This window comes from Corvus hawaiiensis, chromosome 4 (genome assembly GCF_020740725.1).
Source record: "Corvus hawaiiensis isolate bCorHaw1 chromosome 4, bCorHaw1.pri.cur, whole genome shotgun sequence".
Lineage (NCBI taxonomy): Eukaryota > Metazoa > Chordata > Aves > Passeriformes > Corvidae > Corvus > Corvus hawaiiensis.
The window spans coordinates 26848828-26869597 of NC_063216.1; the positions used below are offsets into that span (position 1 = coordinate 26848828).

Consider the following 20770-nt stretch of genomic DNA (forward strand, 5'->3'; position numbering starts at 1 on the left):
GGCACCGCCGCGGTCGCTGCTACTACTGCCGGCCCAGCGTCAGCGACCGCTGGGTGCCGCGCTCCGACCGGGTTCGCTCCGTGCCCGTGCCTGGCGACCGCCTCCGAGTCTGAGTGCCAGGCTGCCCCCTTCCCTTTCCTTCCTTCCTTCCTTCCTCGCCTCCCGCCCCTTCCCCGCTGTCAGCCTTCCCCCGCCGGGTCCCTCCGGCGCCCGGTGCCAGGCTGCCCCCTGCGGGTGTCAGGGCCGCGGCTGCCCGCCCGGAGGGCCGAGGCGGAGCCGGGAGCGGCGGCCGCCGCTGCCGCTCGGCGGGTGCCAAGAGCCGTGCGCCCGCCGCCGCGCTGCCCCAGGCTGGCTCAGCGGCGGCTGCAGCGCCTGTGTGTCTGTGTCATGTCTGTGCCTGGGCGGGCGGAGGCGCGGGCCGAGGCGGGGCCAGCCCGCTCTCACGCCGCCCAGCGACAGGCGCCGAGCGCCCAACCAGTGGCGGCCGCCGCCGCGCAGCACCCGCCCGCGCAGCGGGGCGCCCCGGGCCCGCACACCTGGGCAGCGCGGAGGGGGCGCCGCCGCTGTGACAGCGGGCCCGGCCCGCGGCCGCGAGGGCAGGGCTGGCCCCGCGCGGGGACCGCGCCCGCCGCCTGCCCGGCGGTCCCGAGCGCCGCCTGGTGCGGGTAAGTGCGGGAGGGCGCGGGGCGGCCCGGCCCCGCCTCGGGCGGCGGTGGAAGATCCAACTCCGAGTGCCGGTACCGCGTCAGGAATGAATAAATATGACGGCTTTTGGCTTACATGTGGCGGAGCGTGTCCCTGCGATGTGTTCCTGCGTGCTGGCAGCTGCTGAGAGTCAAGTGATAAGCGCACATTTTGGGGTTTTGTTTGTTTGTTTGTTTTTTCCTGTGCGTATAGAGCAACCATCAACGCCTTTTTTTTTTTTTTTTTTTTTTTCTGGTGTTCTTTTTGTTCATAATTTTATTTTGTTAGCGGTGTAAAATGGAGTGTTGCGATATATCAGCATACTGAGAGGACTGTATGTGTGTATGGCTGTAGAGGGTGCCTGAAATTCCAAGAGGAATACGCAAGGAGAAGAGAAATTAACAAATGTGCGTACAATCCGATTTTAGAAAGGCATTGATCCATTCTTAGAATGGAAGATGAAGGAAAGTATACGTGTGCTTTGAGTAACAATGTAAATAATCAAAAGTATGGGTAATTGGGTTAGTAATCAGGACTTAACTGCTTTCTTCTTCTAGAAGGATAAGGGAATAGTTTAAGAGAAAAGTGGTGTTCTCTAGAAGATGCCATGAATGCTAATTTCTCTCATTACATCAGCTGCTGGAATGCTGTAACTCATGCAGAAGTTTCTTTATTGGGTAGAAATTATGCTTTGCAGTATACTGTACCAAGGTATTGTGAACTCTGGAACAGGTTATTCATAGGAAGATAGTATTTGGCAGGCTTCATTAAGGTATTGGTTCATCAAACTTATTATTCTGCCACCCTCAGCATCCGTTTCCTGATGCTTTAGGCAAGAGGGGTATCAGATGAACTGAAGTAAATCATGATGTTGGAGGTGCCAGTGATATCACATAATTGTTACTAACTGAAAATTTTGACATATTGTGGTAACTAGGAGAGCATTTTGCAGGGAAAAAATAAAAACAACAAGTCTGCTTATCTGTAAAAATAATTTAGTTCTGATAGGAAGGATTTTCTGGAATAGCTGTGGTAACCTACAGATTGGTGTCTATTGTGCTCATTATTTACATGAGCAGATCAAAGCCAGAAATGAGCTATACTGAACTGATTAATTCTCTCTCCTATGTGAAGCTAAAGGATCAGCCTTCAAGTATTAATGTTTTGTTGCACTGTGGAAGGATTGTAACTGCTTTGGTGACAGTCACAATGGACGAATTTCTGGGGATGTAGGGAGGAGGAAGCAGGACTGTGTATACAGCTTCATTATTAAGAAAACCAGGTTGTCCACTGTCTGTTACTAGAATTTTCAGCAGTTCCATAGCTTCCAGCCTCATGCTATGTCTTCAAAACTACTAATTTGCCAGAGTCTGATGCTACAAAATATTGAACAATTTCTGGAGGTTCTTAATGTTCTTCTGTTTAGAGCAGGGAACTCTCAGCACCCACAAAAATTCTTAGGGTTTAAGAGCAGCGTGGATTATTAGGATTATCTAATATACCACCATACATGACAAATGATGGACCTTCATACTGGAACAAAATGTCTTACTTTAAATTGCTCTGTATCTGTCAGGTTGGTGACCTACTCACAAAAGGACGACAGCTGTCCAAATCCAGAGCACCGTTTGTCAGAGGCTCTAGCTGAGAATGCTTACCACGAGGTTACAAAACCTTACAGGGACAGGAGGAGTGACTGCCTATGAAGATAGGGTTTCTCAGAAATTGTGTTTATAAGCAAGTAATATTTTTCATAGTCACAATAAAATTGCTCCATCAGTCTTTGTCCTTGAAAATCTTGATGTGGCAATTGCTTTGGACACAGAGTAAACAAACAGTGCAGAAGGATACTTATGCCAAGGACAGGTAGAAAACATTAGATGCAAATATTTGCACTTCAGATGTCATTCAACCATGAGGAAGGTTTCTCTAGAAACTACACAGGTTCTGGAGTGAGGTGTCTATTTTCATTTTAAAGAAAACAAGCAAAAAAAACCAAAAAAAATGTAAAACCTAGAGTAATGTCAAGCACACAGATTTTTTTTTTTTCTTAAGTGATCATTTCATTAGGTCAAAAAAACTCAAAGCTTTAACAGTCCTACTATTTAAAAATTTTGTAAACCAGATGTTTCATTTCTTAATATAAACATGTAAATTTTGAGATTTTCTTAAAGGATTGATTTATACTGATGTAAAATTATAACATGAGTATTTGATCTCATTTTTTCCTTACTGGAACAGGAGATAAAGGCATTACAGTTCAGAACTTCAGACAAATGATGATATTTTCGCTACACCAGGACATCAGTAAATAAAATTGTAGTAAGTCTGTTCATAAGACCCTACACACTTACAGATTATCTGTTTTTGATAAAAAAAAACAAAATTACTTTCAATATAACCATTTTATGTGAAAGGAAGGTGTAAGGCCCACAAGTATTCAAACTTATAAAAGTGCATGAAGTTCATCTCCCATTTAACACCAATGAAGTCCTTTTTACATTCTTACAGTTGCTTCATTGTTCTAGCTGAATTCAACCACTATGAGGTCTTTTGAGAAAAAAAGACAGTGCTTTGTTCAGGAGGCGACTGAAAAGTGCATTACTACTTTAAATAGTGCATTATGTGCCAGTTGAAATAGAAGCTAAAATATTCCTGAAAACCAGGAGGTTTTTTTGTCCCCATTCCTACACACACACACTCCTGTGGCTAATCAGCATTTTAAATACCTAGTGAGGTAGATGCGGCTGTGTCACACTCAAGATATGGGATATGCATGGACTAAGCGAAGTTCTCCATTGCCTTCTTTCATGTGGAGTAAATGAAATAGCTACTTTTCATAAAATCAACCATTCAGGGTGTTCTCACAGCAAATAGAAATTCAAATCTGATTTAGCAGGCTGGATTGTGCTAACCGAGCCACAGAAGGTTGTGACTCTTTGTTTGTGAATCGCTTCTCTTCTAAATGCTAAATTGCGCAACTTGTTGATAGTATGAGAGCCTGGAGAGCAAGACCAAAAGTCTGAAGCAAGTCCTAACCCTTGAGATGCTTGTTACCATCTGCCACTGCAATGAGTACAGGACTACTGCAGAACAGGCTGCCTGGCATGTTTTGTAGTAGGAAAGGGCTTTCAGACAAGAAATGAGTGAAATTTAATCTACTCCGGAAAAGTAAATTCCTGGTTCTTGAGCATGAAGTAGAAGCTTTGTTACGTATGCTGTCCACAGTGGGCAGTAAATTAAAATTTAATGGAGATTTTCCTGTGCATGTAACAGAAAAGAAAAAAGTAAAGTCAACCAAACCTAAGCAAGATTCAAATTGCCTGGGATTATAGGAACTGGAAAAAAAATAAAGACTGGTAAACCAAATGCCTTTAAATAACCAGAAAACATCATGAAAACCTTAAACTTTCAGAATGCAAAGGAAATGTGGTTATTAATTCAGGAATCATTTTTCTTATACCAAAATAGTTTTCAGACAATGGTTTAGATTAGAAATAGTTGACATAGGTTGTTCTGTATTCATTTCATTTTCATGTTGGTTTCTCCTAGATTTCAGTTGTACTTCTAGTTGTAAAGAGGTAAACACCCATACTAGAGGCTTGCACATTGTTATGCCTTATAACAAAGACATTGTGAAAGAAATACATTTGTTTATATTTCTGACAGAATTCTCTGTGTACTTTTCTTTCATTGTTGCCATTTACTACTTTCCATTTGTTTGGATTCAGTCATTTAGAGAAAAGTTGGGGGATTTTGCTTTTTTGGTTGGTCTTTTTTAAGGTTTAGTGATTTTAAAACAATGAAAACCAGTGAAGATATGCAGAATAAATATGATGCAACTTTAATTTTATGAAGATAATCTGACTTCAGGCTGATAGTACTTCTTTAAGTTTGTGGTCAATCTTGTATTTCTACTTACAGTAATAATTGATGACTTTTGATAATATGGCATGCATAACTTAGAAAATACTTAATCTCATACACAGGATTTTTTTATACAAAGGAATCTTAACACCTATGCTATTTGCAGCAAAATTTTTGGATAATTTACAGTACCATATAATTGCTTTGTATTAACATCTATCATTGTCTTTACAGAATCATCTGGGAAAGAAAAGCAGCACTGGACAAACTTTAAAATAATTTTAAGTTTCACTGGCTAGGAGCGGGAAACTGACCCAGGCACTCTTAAGCCTAAATCAAGGTATGTCAAAGTCAGTGGAGCAGCTGCATAGATTTCAGTGCAATTCAAGCTGAACTATCCTTTATGTCCTAGTCTATGTTCTGCGGAAACATACACACACACACAGTTTTATGAGGTTCTGTTTTAATAATTGTTTCTATTGGCACCTCACTGCCAAGCAAACAGTGGATATAGTGTCTCTTTCTTACTACTGTGTTTCCTTTGTTACACTTGGCCATTTATTGCCCTGCAGTGTGAATGCTGAGACTATGAAAAGCCTTAACTGAATTGTAGATCTGTATAATTAATATCTGCCAGCCTTTCTAGAAATATTAAAGCACAGGATGTATTATCCCTCCAGTCTTAGCCTTACACATTTAGATTTTAATTCATCTAAGGACACTTTTCACTATCTGGTGAAAAAGAGGATATTCTGCCTAATCGCAAGAAGACTTTTTTTTCCATTAGCAGTATCTGTTTTATACATGGAAGGTTTAATTGTTTCCAGGACGGCTCCATTACCTCCTGAAAGTGTTACCAATACAGGCCTCCCCAGAGCCAGGATGCTAATTAGAAAGAAACCTGACCATACAGAAGTTTGAAGAGTGGTATCTTTTTTTTAAGAGAGCAGAAAGGCTCATTCCCTCACTGACAGCATTGACAGTGTTTTTTCCAGAATGTAGGAATAACTGCCAGTTATGTGAACTCAGAGAATACCTGTGAGAAATGAATTATTCCCACTGTGGAACAGCCTCTTCAGACAACCACCAACAGTGAGCCTAATAATGATTATGTAAACAATGTTAAGATGTCCATTCAAATTCTGTTCACTTCAAGGAATGTCCTTTATGACCAACACTGTGTGTCAGCTCCTATGTCCCTGACTCCGTGGGTTAGGCATGTTTGGAGGTTGCCTTATGAATGCTTGGATTGCTTCTTTAGGTACCCAGGTGTCAGTAGTAACACATCTGGCCTTTGTCACATTTACACTGGTTTGATGATAAAGCTGTTTTAAGTCTGACCAAAAAATAAATCTATACAGGACTAAAGACTTAAGTGTAAATATAAAATGTAAACAACATTAAAATAGATGGCTGAATAATAAAAACATAGATCCTGTAACAAGTTAAAGCATGATATCAAGACTTGTTAAAATAATTTGAAGTTTTGTATTGATGGTCATGCCTTTGGAATCTGTATGAAAAAGTACCTGGATTAAAAACAGGTACTGTGGGAAAAGAAATGACCCCAAACTTATTTATAAGGATCACTGCCTAATGCATCAAACAGGGAAGGTTTTGGCCAAAAATAAAAGACAATAATTATCAGTCAAATCCTAGAAGTTCCATATTTTTCCCAATGAAGGTTGTGTTTTAAATATTTTCTAGGAGGATTTCTCTAGAAAGCCGAAGCTCATTATAGCTGCTACTTTCCAGTGAAGGGAGAGTAAAATAAACCCCAGATCCTGACTAGTGACTCAGGCTTATTTGCATTTTGGCCACTGCAACAGGAAGAATGTCCAATATGCAAGTTTTCTGGCAGTTTAACAAAATTGACAGAAGAAAGTCCACTTTCTTGTCCTTGTGAGACAAAATCACAATGGAAATGTATGCACATGCTTCTGAATATAAACAGGGAGCATAGTCTGAACAGCGAACATGAACTCGTTTAGTGGCCACAGGTGGTTGTGTATCTTAGAAATGTACTGTGAAAAAACAAAAATGTTCTTTTGCTGGGGATGAGGTGTGACTGTGAGCTGCATCCCGCTCTCTGCCCAGGACTGTCAGTGCTAAAGAAAGTTTCTGTGTTCTTGCTGACATTTCAGAAGTTGTGAGCTATGATCTGGACTTGCTCCATTGGCAAAAGAATAGGACAGGTCACCCCATCTCAGCAGTGAAACTGTCAGTAACAAGGATAATCCTCCTCAGTCTCAACAGCAGTTACAGGGAAGTTGATGCTAAGGTCAGGCAACAAGGCAAGACCAATACCAGTGCCAATGAACCTGTCAACATTAAACACCTCTTTTTCAGAGTAGTACTTTAACACTTCAATATTCTGTGATTCAGACTGTATCTTGACATGGTAGGGGGTTTTCCGTTGATTTGGGTGAAGCTAAAGCTGTCAGACATAGAGGCCAAGCAGACAAGGCCAGGAAAAGGACAGACCTTCAGAGTCTGAAGGTGACATTGAAGGAATCCAGTCTCAGATGCAAAAAATGCCCAGCAAATTCAGAAGACATTTTACACTCTGTATGTGTACTTGTATTTCTGAGCTTGGCAGCCCCACAGCTGCTAGCATTGCTGCTTCCTCTAAAATTGCAGTCTCTATCAGATTGTGTACTGAGGAAAGGAATAAGCTTTTACTTACACCATGGATGGTGTCAGAATTCACGGTTCCTGCATCACCTGAAAGAAATTACCAGACCAAGCAAAGTTTCCAGTGAAATCAGCACACATTTTAGTCAGTTAAGGGACGAGTTAAACAACACTTTTCCAACCAACATACAAGAGCTCAATGCTGGAATCAAAAAACTATCCTGGCACTGTGTCCTTTGCTCATTTTGAAAATATTTCCAGGTGTGCTACTTTATTGTTTGTATGTCAGCTTGACATTACAACAGTTCCAATGAGAGGTTATAACTTGAGAGGTTTCTCCAATACCAGACTTGATGCCAATGGCCTTTTGAAACTTTTGTCCACCTTCTTTCACTCAGCATAACCAGGTGCAAAATAGATGCAGCCAAGACAAGTGATCATCAGCAGGAGGAACTGTATTTCCTTACCTTCTCCCAAATCTAGGTGAGAAAGGAGCCTCTCCTTGGGAGACGCATTTATACCAAGTACAGTGATAGCTTTGCTAGGGCAATCACTCAGCTTCATTATTACCCCATTTTTATCAATTACCTCATTGAAAGGAAGGATTAGTGCAGGTCCTCTTTCAGCACTATAATCTGTGATAAGTTTGAGAGGTGTTGGGACATTTACTACTGGGTGATTGGCAGCTGGAGCCTCAGAACTAGTGATGGTTTATAAATCTTTTCAGAATTCTGCTAGGGAACAATGATACCAGTCTGGGAGCATAAAAAAAAAAAAAAAAAAAAAGAAAAGGATTTTACTTAACTGAGCCTTTAAAAATCTGTATGTGCTTAGTAGAGAGTTGATAAAAGGGAACAGCTGCATCCTTAAAGAATCTATACCCATAAAGTAAGCTCAGACCTCTGCTTCTTTCTTGACTAATGCAGCAGCTAAGAAAGCTCACTCTCCTTGGAATCATTACCAGGCTTTACATCTGCTGATCCCTGACAGCAAATGATTTTTAAAAAATATTCTTTTCTCTTCACCACTGCAAGAGCAAAACTGAGTTTTTCTAAACTGGTTACCTCTCTCTAATCAAGCCCAGGTAGGGATGGATACTGGAATTAACAATGGTGAGTTTATTTCTTCAATAGGGGACAGAAAGAGAACAAAAGAGATTTGATGGGGTGCTGGGATACAAGATGAAAAGCAGGATTGTCTGGGTGAAGAAATCAGATGTTGCTAAGATAGGATACTTAAGAGTGCTGTGAAGTCGGCACCTGATCTTTTTGCATATCAAATAGAGTAAGGGTCTGGTAGAAATCATTCTGTCATCATGTAATTAATAATTGTGTTATAATCTGAAAAAGGGGTATCAAAATCTCTTTGCATGTGAGAACTTAGTTGTCATTTCCTAATTTTGTATACTTGAGTTTTCAACCACAGCAATGTTCTATTAATGTAGCTTTGATGGGAAAGGCTGGATATTACACAAGAGGAATGGAGAAGATAGAGTCTCAATAAAGATTTTGTTGTTTCAAGCCTTGTACTGACTGCATTGCTCACAAGTGCCTATATGAACAGGAAGCTTTTTTTCATAGTTTCTTTCTAATGATGGCATCTATGAAAAAAAACCCCAAAACCTACTAATAGGCACAAGTAAAAGTCAGATGCCAAGATATCATTGAAGGTCTCAGAATATTGTGATAGTCCAAACTGTTCGTATTTGTCGTAGGCTACAGTTAGAATATAATTCTGCCATCAGATTTGGGGTTTGATCCCTGAAATAATACAACAGATATTCTCCCTTCTAAGCATTTTTTAAGAAACTAGGCCATTAATAAATGACATTTTTTGAAAAATATTTTGACAGCATTGCTGTAACAGGGCATTGGCAGAAAGACAATCCTATCCACCAGCATTCACATGGTAAAGGCTTAGATGCAAGTGACGCCTGTGTGACAAATTGGCTGCTATAAGATACAGTTGTTACTGCTTGACTTCCATCCATCTGCCCCATTACCTCAGTAGATCAGTTGCTATATGTGCTAGTAATCAGGTGCACACAATGATTAATTTGATAATCTTTGTGCTGTTGAGCAGATTTAGGCTCAGAACAAAGAAAGGTGTGGCCTACCTTTCCTGCAGTAACTGATAGCAGAATGTCCATAACACACAATCACAGAACCATTTAGGCTGGAGAAACCTCTAAATAACTAACTTTAGGTGACAAAATGTGAAATCCAGCAGAGGAACAAGCAGAGAATACTGTCTTAAGACATTAGAAGGCTGATTTTAAAGAGCAATTACACCAGCTGAATTAATATTATGTTCCAGTTGATTTTCTAGACCTGCGTTCCTTCTGCTAGGAGAGGAGGCAGCCTCTCGGAAAATACTAATTTTGAGTTTCCTCTGCTGCAAAGAGTAGCCTCAGAAGAAGGACATGCTTGAAGGTGTTTGTCACAAAATGTTTAGGTTGGCCGGAGAGCTTGAGACATCACAAATATGCCTCAGATATGCAGTGCAATGGAGTTTCAGCATAGTGTACATCTCTGATAGAACTGATGCTTAACGTGCTACTTCAAAGGCATCCTTTGAACAAAATTTCATTAGACCCAGTCTCCAGCTTGTGCACAGGGCAGCTGTGCTGTTCCACACCAAGTCTAGTGAGAAAATTACTCTTTCTATGCTAGAATCTCTACATATATTGCACTGATCAACCTTCCTTGAATGACAGGATTGTACAACAAAGTCAGTATCCCCACAACTCTGTACTTGCCGTTAATTTTGATGCAAACATGTTGATACTTTTCTCTTTTTTTCCCTCCCTTACATTTGTAAGCCCAGGGTCACCAGCCTTTCTCTGGAGACTGAAGAAGCTTGTCTCAAAACATTGTGTCGATTTGTTAGGGCTGCTCACTCTAGGAGTCTGAAAGCGATATGCTTTCCATTACGCGTGTGTCATTTCACCAGGGACAGAAATATATGGATGAAGTAGGAAGAGCAAATGCAGGAGGACAAGTAGTTAGTAGAAATTACTAAACTCCAATACTAAAAATATCCTGTCCCCACCAGTTTAAATTCACACCTACTCCTCTGAGTAGGTAAGAGAAAAAAGAAAATTTCCATCTGTAGCTTTTGAAACTTCATTGGTCTCCTGATCACTGAGCACCAGATCTTCAGCTGGCAGTGCTGAAACTTTACCACATTTCTGAAGGATCCATTCTTCAACACCAGACTGCCAACTTGAGTGTCAGAATTCCAAATGTCTCTCAGCAGTACTTCAGGGCAAAAAACAAGTGCCTGGGGATCTCACACGATATTGTCAGCCTGACAAGGCTAAGCTGGGTAGTAGAATAAAGCAGTTTGCAGTTGGGTAGAATGTACAATTCATTCCTTAGCCCCTTCCTGTAGCTACTCTGACTCTTCCCAGGTCTGCCTTTGGTAGTGCTGCTCAGACCTATTGCTTTCCTGAGACTTAGACACGAGTTCCTAATGCAGCAAATCAGCAGTACATTGGCTGTTTAAAACTGCTGGATGACAGTCTCAAAGCAAACCAGACACCAGAAATAGCATTGCAGTGTAGACTTGGACTGGGCAGTGAGCAAAGAGGACTGAATCAAAGAGCTGCATCATGCACTTAGAAAGTTTAGGTGAAATGAACACCATGGTACACCAGGCTGGAATGTAGTTGCTGGAAATGTGGGCACAAAGGTCTTTTTGATTATTTAAGGCTGTTAATGAGAAAAATTACATAGCTTCTAATTGGTATCCATGTTAAAAGCTGTGCCCCAAACAAATGGAAATCAGAATTCAAGTCCCAATGAAGAGAACTCAGAGGAGAGGAACTTGCAAGTGAATTTTACCAGTCACTGCAAATGATCTCAAATAGATTCTTTATACTTAAATACTTTTGTGATGTCAAGCTGCAAGAGCTCAGAAATTTTCCAGAGCTTGTTGCAAATGCTGTGACTCGGCAGAGGTCTGACTCTTTGGGACAAGACCAAAGATCCCATCTCTAGCCTCAGTGAGTCACCAAAGGCTATGGGTGCTGAGACCTAAACTCTGGAAAAGCTATACAGATATGCTGAGCACTGCATATTGTCGGTTTTCACAGGGAAATCAAGAAGGCTTTTAAAGGATTATGTAAACCTTTGCAGCAGAGCAGCACCATGTGTGGACCAGGTGAGGTATACCAGGGCCGTGGAAAACCAGCTGTGATTGCAGCTATCACCACTGAGAGAACAGTCAGGATGAACAGAATTAAACAGTCTGAAACAATTATCACATAAGAAATTGTTCCAGAGGGAATCAAAGGGTGCAGTAGTAAAAAAGAACTAGTTAGGTGGAATCTACTACTGCTATTATGAAAACACTGATTTGGGAAATAAATTCTTAGGTAGTAACCTGTATATGATACAGAGGTAATTTTCCTGTTGACACATTTTCTTCAGAGGGGAAGTTTTGTACTTTTCTACTTATAGGAATCCCTTTCCTAAATTTCTCATCTATTCATATATTTCCAGATTCCCTTGACTTTTTTAAAAGCAGTTATTCATGGCTGCAAGTGCAAACATCTGGGCAGTGGGAGGGAGTAAAAGGTAGCCAGAATAAAGAACAATTGTGTCAAGCACAGACAAATCACTGAAGAACTTTGCTGCTTATTGCTTGATTTCTCTCTTTTTTTTTTTTCCTTTTATGGCTTGCGTTGGTGGGATTTAGTCTAAAAGCTAACTCATTGTTAATGCTGGTTCTCATCTGGGAATAGACACATTTAAATGCTCATACTGTTGTAGGCACTGAAATTTAGCAAGCCTTTTTTTAACACTGCTATTCTATAAAAAGCATAGGGAATGCCCATAAGAGGATTTTTTCCTTTAGCAAAATGACACAACCTGATTGGAACATTACATAATCTTAATATGCCTTTGGTATCTTTGGTATCTAACACAGAACTCAACCCCTAAGGTGCTGGTAATAACAGCATGCTGGAAAATGTAAAACTGCCAGTCTGGTGACTTTTTCATTGTTTGCCCAGAACTGATGGCAATTGCTACATGAGAAGAAACACATGAGAGGAAAAGAAGGATGGCTGCCAACAGTAAAAGTCACTGTTGCTCTTTCCTCTACGACTGTGACAAGAAGCCAATGCTCCAGCCATAAGCAGGGACAGGTTGGTGGAGGATTAAGGAGCAGTGACAGATACCTGGACTCTGGAGGAGGTTGAGAATATCTGAGCAAGATGATGGTCCTTGAATGCAGATCTCCAAAATGGAATGAAAATAAGTATTAAGAACACATGGGGGGGGGGGGGGGGGGGGAAGGAGGGGGTGGAGAGAGGAATATATCAGGAAGAAGAAATTGCAGCATGGTAAAAGAAAATGTGGAGGTGAACAATGGAGCCAGAGACCTATGAAAAAATAAATGCAAAGAATGAAGGAAGAATGTTCTTTGATGTTTCAGAGAACTGAAGGAAGTAATTAGGATGAAATCTAGGGGAAAATCACAGAGAATAAACATGGAAGGCTACAAAGATCATTGCAGCTCACAGCTTTCCCAGTGTGCTGAATGACTAACTCAACAATCTCATCCAACTTGTGAAATACTCAAAATACCATTAGTTAATTTTGTAACCTCCTCCCTGGAAATGCAGTACACTTTTTATACCACTAAAGGTGTGTCTCACAAGCGGAAGTAGTGATTCATTTGACAAGTTATTAACTATTGAGCCCAACTGTCCCATCAGTAACCAACTTGAATAGGAAGACCAGTAAATGTGATGACAGCGGAACATTAGTGAGTAAAATAGTGATCATTCTGTAGAGGTTAAATGGGAATGGCAAAACAGCTATGCTGGCTCTTGCCCACTCTGAGCTTGTGCAGTAAGTGGTCAGTCAGTCTCCAAATGTTACATACAAGAGTGAAGTCAAGATAAAAGATCTGAGCCTATCCCTGATCTGATTGCTTATGAAAAGGAGAGGACATTTTATGTATATTGTCTCTGAGTATGAATGAACTCAGAATGTAAGCAGGGACTGATATATTTGATTTATAAACACAGTATAGAAAACAATCCCCAATTTCTTAGAGCTCTTGGTGTCTTGCAAGGACTCCTATCCCTTTTAGTATCCAATATGAATTATGTTCAAAGTAAATTCCTCTGTTAAATGTCAGCAAATCCAATAAATGAATTAACATCTTATCTAAGCAGCTTGTTCCAAGTGATTTTACAACGGTTAGTACATTTTATATGCAGCAAAAGTCTTTAGCAATATCTGTTTTTCCTGGTTTCCTGTTAATTTGGCAAGGACTGACACACCAGGCTTCATCACAGACCAAGACTGTGTCAGGCAGGATGAACTCCTGATGAACATTGACCACTGAGACTAATAATACCTAGTTATGCCAAATGTTTCTCCTGTGTGGGCACTCACAATTCTCCTCAAAGCAGACAATGAGAATATTTGCAGCAGCTTTTGTCTCCTTGTAAACTGATGAAGCCGCCACCAAAATGCAAATAAAAATGCTGCTTTAGACATACCACTGAGGTCTCATGCTTTCTGCTTCCAGCTTTAACAGAAAGATTGTTTGAAAAAAAACCCCTAACCACATCAATGACCAAAACAACCAACTCACCTAAACAAACTAACTCAGGGTAAGTGTTGCAGTGGGGATCCTGCAACACGCATATATCAAACCAGGAGTCCCGTGGAAAGGAAATATATATGGACAGACAGATTCTTGATAGCTGTTTCAGAGAGATGTTTATTTCTCCAGCCGCATGGCCGGGGCTCTGCCCAGGAACTGTCCCAGTCACGGGACCAAGGGTCCTTCTGCCCGCGCAGGGAACACAAACCAACCAATGGGAACGAGGCTGAGCAGGGGCAGGAAACCCCGTGTCTGTGCCCTCAGGGCCCCTCTCCCAGGGCTACACGGCAGGGGAGGGACCCCAACACCTCACCCGTTTTATTTTAATAAAAGGAGAATGAAAACAACTGGATAAACATAACAAGAACAGTTTCAAAACAAAACAAGCCACCCTCCTGAGTCTTTAAATGTCCAAACAGATTCTCTGGAACATCTTAGGGCTGACAGAAGGGAGACAGAACTCTGAGCATGCTTTGTGGGGAAACTGAGGCAGGAGAGGGTTTAACTTCTTCCCTCCCCCTTTTCATCCCCCACTCGGCATTGGAAAGGGATTTTTGGGGAAACAATTGGCAAAAGCATGGTTTTGTGAGGGAAACCATGGATGAAAAAACGGATTGGGAATACACTGGGGGTAATAGGACATAGGGTAAAAGGGAAAGGTGGGATTAGGAAAGGGAAACTGTAGGGGGGGCTTACAATGGAGATACTGTCTAACATGACTACGATTTTTTGCATATATACTGCCTTTTACAGGAACACCATCAGGCCCAGTGACCTGCGATGCTTGTAACCCTTTTCTCCCTAGTACAATATTAAATTCCACCACTTCTCCATCTCCCAAGCTTGGGATGCATTTTTCAGGGTTATTCTTTTTAATAGCAGTTCTATGCACGAATATGTCTTGCTGGTTGTCATACCTTGTTATAAAACCATAATTTTGCTTAACATTATACCATTTTACTATCCCTAAGGTCTTAGTTGCTATGATCTTTTCCTTTTTCCGAGTGGCTGCTGTTTTCTGTCTCGCTGCGTCTTTGCTCTCTCTTTCAGTTGCTCCCGTGTTGGAATTGTCGGAGCTGCTGGTGCCTGCGCGCTCTTCCCGGGGTCGCGTTCGGGGCTGCGCGGGCCGGGCCGGGCCACGCCGCTCAGTTCTCCGTGCGTCGCCTCCTCTGGTCGCAGCTTCGCTGCCGATGCCGGGCGCTGCACACACGTCTCGGCCGGGCCCCCGAGCGATGACTCCCCCGCGCCCTGCTCCAGCGCGCGTCTCGGCCGGGCGCGGCTCCGTTCCACCGCCATCGCCGCCAGCCGCCGCCCGCGTGCCGCCCCTCTCGGTCGGGCGTTCACGGGGCTCGCTCCACCACGCGCTGCACAGGACCGGGCGGGCACCGCCGGGTCCCGCCGCTCCTCGCTCCGCCACCGACACTGCGGCTCGCGTGGCTCCGCCCGCGCGCGGGAACTGCCTCGCTGCTGCTCTCAGAGCGCTCGGTGCACGTGGCCTGGGCCGCACGGTCCCTGCGCCACGCTTCCCTTCACCAGGACACAGCTGACATTGCTCAACAGTCTCGGTAACTAAATAATATTCACGAAAATATTCTTCCATCGGCATATATTTTGACTCCAGTATTAACTGTGTCCAAACGGTTTTCCAAAAGCCCTTGGTAAGAATTAAATCCCAAGAAACATAGAAAAAGTTCTTAAACAACCATGCCAGGAAGTGTTTCAGTTCTTTTTGAGCTTGAATCAAGCTAAAATTCACAAATCGTTGTTCAAGAATCATTTTAAGTTTAAGATAAATGTCCATATGCGGCTCTGAGAGCCAAGAGTCTTCCCACGGTTCCTCCATAGTTTAGATATGGAATAGCAAAGCAAAACCAAGAAGAGGAATCCAAAGTTTCCAGGGTTTACTCACACAAATCAGTCGCTTAGGGATCGGGGATCGTTCTGCTCACAAATCTCCACCATTTGTTGCAGTGGGGATCCTGCAACACGCATATATCAAACCAGGAGTCCCGTGGAAAGGAAATATATATGGACAGACAGATTCTTGATAGCTGTTTCAGAGAGATGTTTATTTCTCCAGCCGCATGGCCGGGGCTCTGCCCAGGAACTGTCCCAGTCACGGGACCAAGGGTCCTTCTGCCCGCGCAGGGAACACAAACCAACCAATGGGAACGAGGCTGAGCAGGGGCAGGAAACCCCGTGTCTGTGCCCTCAGGGCCCCTCTCCCAGGGCTACACGGCAGGGGAGGGACCCCAACAGGTAAGAACTCAGGCTCAGCTGTTGTGGGCTGGAATTCTTTTTCTCAGAACTTTATCCCAAATATTCAAAGTCTAACAGTCCATGTCTGCCTCCAGCAGGCAGCAGGAGATTCTGGCAGATTTAGTTATTCTATGAGTCTGGGGCAGCAAGAGGTTCCTGCTCATTTGTCAAGTACAATTTGAGGTACAAGTAAGATTTTTGTGTTATGAGGGTTTCACAGCCCCTTTTTGCAGAATGCATTGCAGATGAAATATTTGAGTTAGCAAAAGAATAATGCAGAGCTTGCAATGCAAAATTAGACCAGATAAAATTGTAGAGAGAGCATTTTTAAGAGAAAGATAAATAAATGTCACATTAGGGTTAGAGTCCTCAGGAAGTTAGAAGTGAAATTCTGTGGCTTCAAGGGTCTTTGGAAAATGGCAGCTTTATTCCTTGGAGGATGCGGTAACGAACCGGCTGGTAGGGAGGGGTGATGCTAGATGCTGCAGCATTTGCATTGAGGTAGGAGAGAAGCAGGTGAAGTTAAAGGGAATTTGCTTCAGTCTAATAGGCAGCTAAAGGAAAATTACTTTAGAGAATAAAAGCCTAAGAAGAAAAAAAATACAGTGGCCCAGCATACTGGAAACTGGGGATGAATGTAGAGCTCTATTTTCTCTCAAAGACAGACACAATTTTCTCTTACTGACAATTTTATTGTTGTTGCCCATCTCCAAGACACAGGAGGATCATGGCTCTGGAATCTCACAGAGTTACAGCCAGACAACCATTTCCCCAGAAAGTGACGGAGAAGAAAGTTTTATAGCACTGGTGAGGGGGTTTCTGAAAGAAAAAATAAACTGCCTTGAAGATGTTGTACACAATCATGTAAAGTTTCAAGCTGGAATTGACATAAATCTCACATGGAGAAAGAAGGATGACAGAGCTGCTGTGGGACTTGCAGCCAGCAGTAGACCACCCCATGAAGACTGTTTTTCACTTACACATTAACTTCACAATATGCAGTTTTCATTCCTGTTGATGTTGATGCATGCTTTGGTTTCTAGCAGCTGCCTATGCACAGTACATATTGTGGTAGAGGAATAATGAATCAGACAATGCTTTCTCATGAGACTAAGCTAAGCAAGATGCCTGTCTGGTGGCAGCCAGCTTCTTTACTAATAAAAAATTCCAACCATTACATCTCCTTCACTCTAGGGCTGGCTCCAACACCCAGTCAGCCTCTTCCTTACAGAAAGATGACAGTTAGACCAATTTTAAAGCATACAAATCTCCTCATCTTGTCTGCATCTTTCCCAAAAGAAGCAGAACTGAGCTTAAAAAACCAAAACAATAAAACCTAAACCCATAGTTTTAAGAGGAACTTGTCCCCAGGCAGGTACCTGATAAAGAAGTGTTTTAAACCACTGCTTCCTGGCATTCTTTTCACCTATTACTCTTGACATGTAAATCAGCTCTCAGGAGCACTGTAATCCCCTAAACAACAATATCAGGTCCTGACCTATCTATCTGACAAACACAACTGAAGGGACAGCTGAGAACATGCTTGGTTGAGGTAGAAGCAGCAATACTGAAAGCATTCATTGCCTTAGCAACTAGGACAACCTCTTCTTTAATTAGCACATCATGGTCTGAACTTTGCTAATAGAACCTGCCTACACTGCATGCTAACTATAGGTTAGGTAATCTCGCGCTTGCCAACACAGGCAGCCTACCACGCTTCTGCTTCCTGACATTCTCCACATGAGCACTCTGTTCTCAGGTCCCACATCTGCAGGCAGGCTGTGGGTGGTGTTAATGAATGATACATCCTTGTGGTTTCTCACCCTGGACTCATGATCTCCTATCCCATCACATATTTGTCTGGGCTGGCAGGCACAGGGTGCTGTGGAACAGCTTCTGTGTGCTCTCGTAGGATTTGGGAGGTTACTGTCTATGACAAAGGAATTATTTCCCGGCATTAGCTTAGCAGATAGGGTAGAGAAATAAGAGAGCTATCTCACTGCCCAAGCAACCCTCCTTGGCCTGTCCTCCCTGTTTACTCTCCCTGCCACCCTCTTCCAGAGCTTCTTCACCAGTGGCATTTCTGATGACTACATGAAATCACTAAGATCCAATAGCACCAGCAATTGCAGAATACACTCTTCTAGAAGGTGTGCCACATAGGTTTGTAGCGCAGTTATTCTCTGTTCCTGCCCCAAAATTGCAGGGGAAAAAACTTATTAAAAACCTGATTAAGAAAAATCAGATATCTGGATGAAAACAAGCTTTGAGGGAAAAAAACCCCTTAGGGTTTACAAAATCATTGTCTTAGCTCTAACTACAGTTCATTGAAATTTATATCAGCGTAGCAGTAGCACTAAGTTTAGAGCAGAAAGTAAAACTGGTCTGAGGTAACACTGCTCGAATATTCTGGGCTGAATTCTGTACTGCCCCTGGTATTGGAGATGTAGGGTCCAAAGCTAGCATGGGTATGTCTATAGGAAATCCTACCAATTCAGTGGAACAAATCGTGCTCTTAGACATCAGGTCTCACTAAGTGGGAGAAATAGGGCATTCAAAAGAGGAGAAAACTAAATTTTGATTGTTTTAAAAGCTTTATTTAATAGCACTATGAACTAAGGCAGCAAACTCTTACATTTTTTCTCCTGTTATATTGAATTAAGCCCGGGAATTAAAGAAAGAACACAAGATCACATGCTAGGTTTGGAATGCCTGCTCAGCAAAACAGTGAATGACACTGTGACTACTTGTGGGATCACTTTCAGGGTGCTTTCACCTACGGTTTCTGTAGACCTGCATGACAATTCCTAATTACAATATTTACATGTTAGAAATGCTGAAGGAGAGGGTTTCACAATGAACTGGGGATGATTTCTGTAGATATTTGTTTAGGGTTTGGTCGGGTTTGTTTTGTTTGTTTTTAGTGTTGAACAAGATGAGCAGAAAGAGAAAGCTGCTGCTGTCCTACAAGAGTAGAGATACCTATTCAAGATAGCAGCTACTCCTTGTAAATGTACAATCTTGGAAGCAAGAAATTGCAACTCAAAATCTCGGAGTAAATTCTCCGAGTGCACATGCATACCATACAGTATCAAGCACACATAGAAAATACCAAGCTTACATTCTCAAATGTGGCTAATACTTAGAGTACTGGCAGCAAGATGCTTTTCTTCTATTCTTGAAAATGTCAGATTTTAACAAATCATTGCCCCAACAGAACCAGAGATTCAGAGAAGTACTGTGATCAAAGACACACACCATGCTTCTGAGGAGGAATTCAGGAAATGCAAGTTCAACTGGTATAAAGAGCTATCACCTCTTTGCTCTGGTTATGTGCATCTTTAAATTAGCCATTAGATAATTCTGCCACTTCACTGAACTTTCTGCATTGAAGATATTTATTCTTCCTTGTCCAGGAGGAATGGCTTTATTGGTAGTTATGGAAATAAAAGAGATAATAAAGCTCCCATGCAAATCTTATGTTTTGTGTATTTTCTTATTTGACTATAAAAGTGATATTCCCAAAGGTGTGGAGTCAGGGATGTTTTAAAACTGCTGATGAGCATCACCCGTTGCTATCTTAATTAAATACTAGTGATTTACCCATTACAAAAGACCTTGTTCCATTACAAAATCCTTTCCTAGTGTATGGAGGCATAAAAAATAAGTGCAATATCAACTGCATCTTCTATAGAATAGAAATAGTGAAGTTGACTTCCTCTCGTGAAGTATTTTGAGATCAACTCATGAAATGTGCAGTAGGGGCAGGTGATTTCATTATTACTCTAAAAGCCTCTTGCTCTTCTCTACACTGGCAGATACTCTCTCAAGCAATTAAGATATGGGATGCTATCAATTCAGAGTACTCTTTCCTTTAGCTGAAATAGTGATACCTTGGAAATCACATAATAAAATTGCTTTTCAAATGAAATCTGACATACTTGAGTACTGCCATTTGTTTTTATGCACTGATCCCTCCACCTATGGAGAGATCTTGCTGACAGTTCCTGCTGCACTCCTGCCCCAGGATAGTGATGATGATACTGCATTAAACATCTCCTTGGAAGCCAGCAAGCCTTTATTGCTTCTGTAAACATCTCTGGCAAGCAGAGCATCCTCTTTTCTTCCTGTGCAATGGAACCATGGGGAAGCAAGAATGAAAGCGAGAATCCCTTGGTCCATTAAAACCTGGAATTTCAGCAATATTTTACCTTCCGGGATTATTTGCTTCTGGAACAGGAGAGCCTTCCCACGTGGTGATGACTGGTGAGACAGTAGAAGAAAGGCAACAGATATTTGCTGTGATGTTTTTCTTTTCACTGTGTCAGTTGTGGAAAGATAGGCAGGAGAGGGTTTTCAGAGCTCACCTTATTCTCCATGTCTCTCTTATACTTTCAGAAAAATCTGCAAGGTGTCGGCGTCCCAGGCCTGGGGAATTTTGGGTCACTAATGCCCACATTAGGGTGCTCGAGAAGATTCAGAAGAGAATTTTATTGTGTTTGTTTGCCAGAGCACGCAGGGGGAAAAAAAGTCAAAACCAGAAAGGGGTTTTGATTAAAAGTGTTTTTAAAACTGTAGACTTAAGCATGAGAACTCCTGTCAGCAATTTTCTTTTGCACATAAAGAATGGGCTAAACCAGGGAATTTCCAGTAAGTTTCCTGGATAGTGGGCAGATCACATGTGTGTTAAAGGTTTTCC

The 20770-nt window shown here is 42.0% G+C and overlaps 1 long non-coding RNA gene across 4 annotated transcripts; it reads left to right on the forward strand.

The window, feature by feature from the left end:
• Window positions 1-489: 489 nt before the first annotated feature.
• Window positions 490-19551, forward strand: LOC125324715. Of its 4 annotated transcripts, none has more exons than XR_007203101.1 (4): window positions 490-665; window positions 4786-4891; window positions 12203-13819; window positions 16072-19551. It is a non-coding gene; the product is annotated as an uncharacterized LOC125324715 (long non-coding RNA). The 4 variants fall into 4 exon arrangements; XR_007203103.1 differs by lacking the exon at window positions 490-665 and adding an exon at window positions 673-839; XR_007203102.1 differs by lacking the exon at window positions 490-665 and adding an exon at window positions 846-3006.
• Window positions 19552-20770: the final 1219 nt, after the last annotated feature.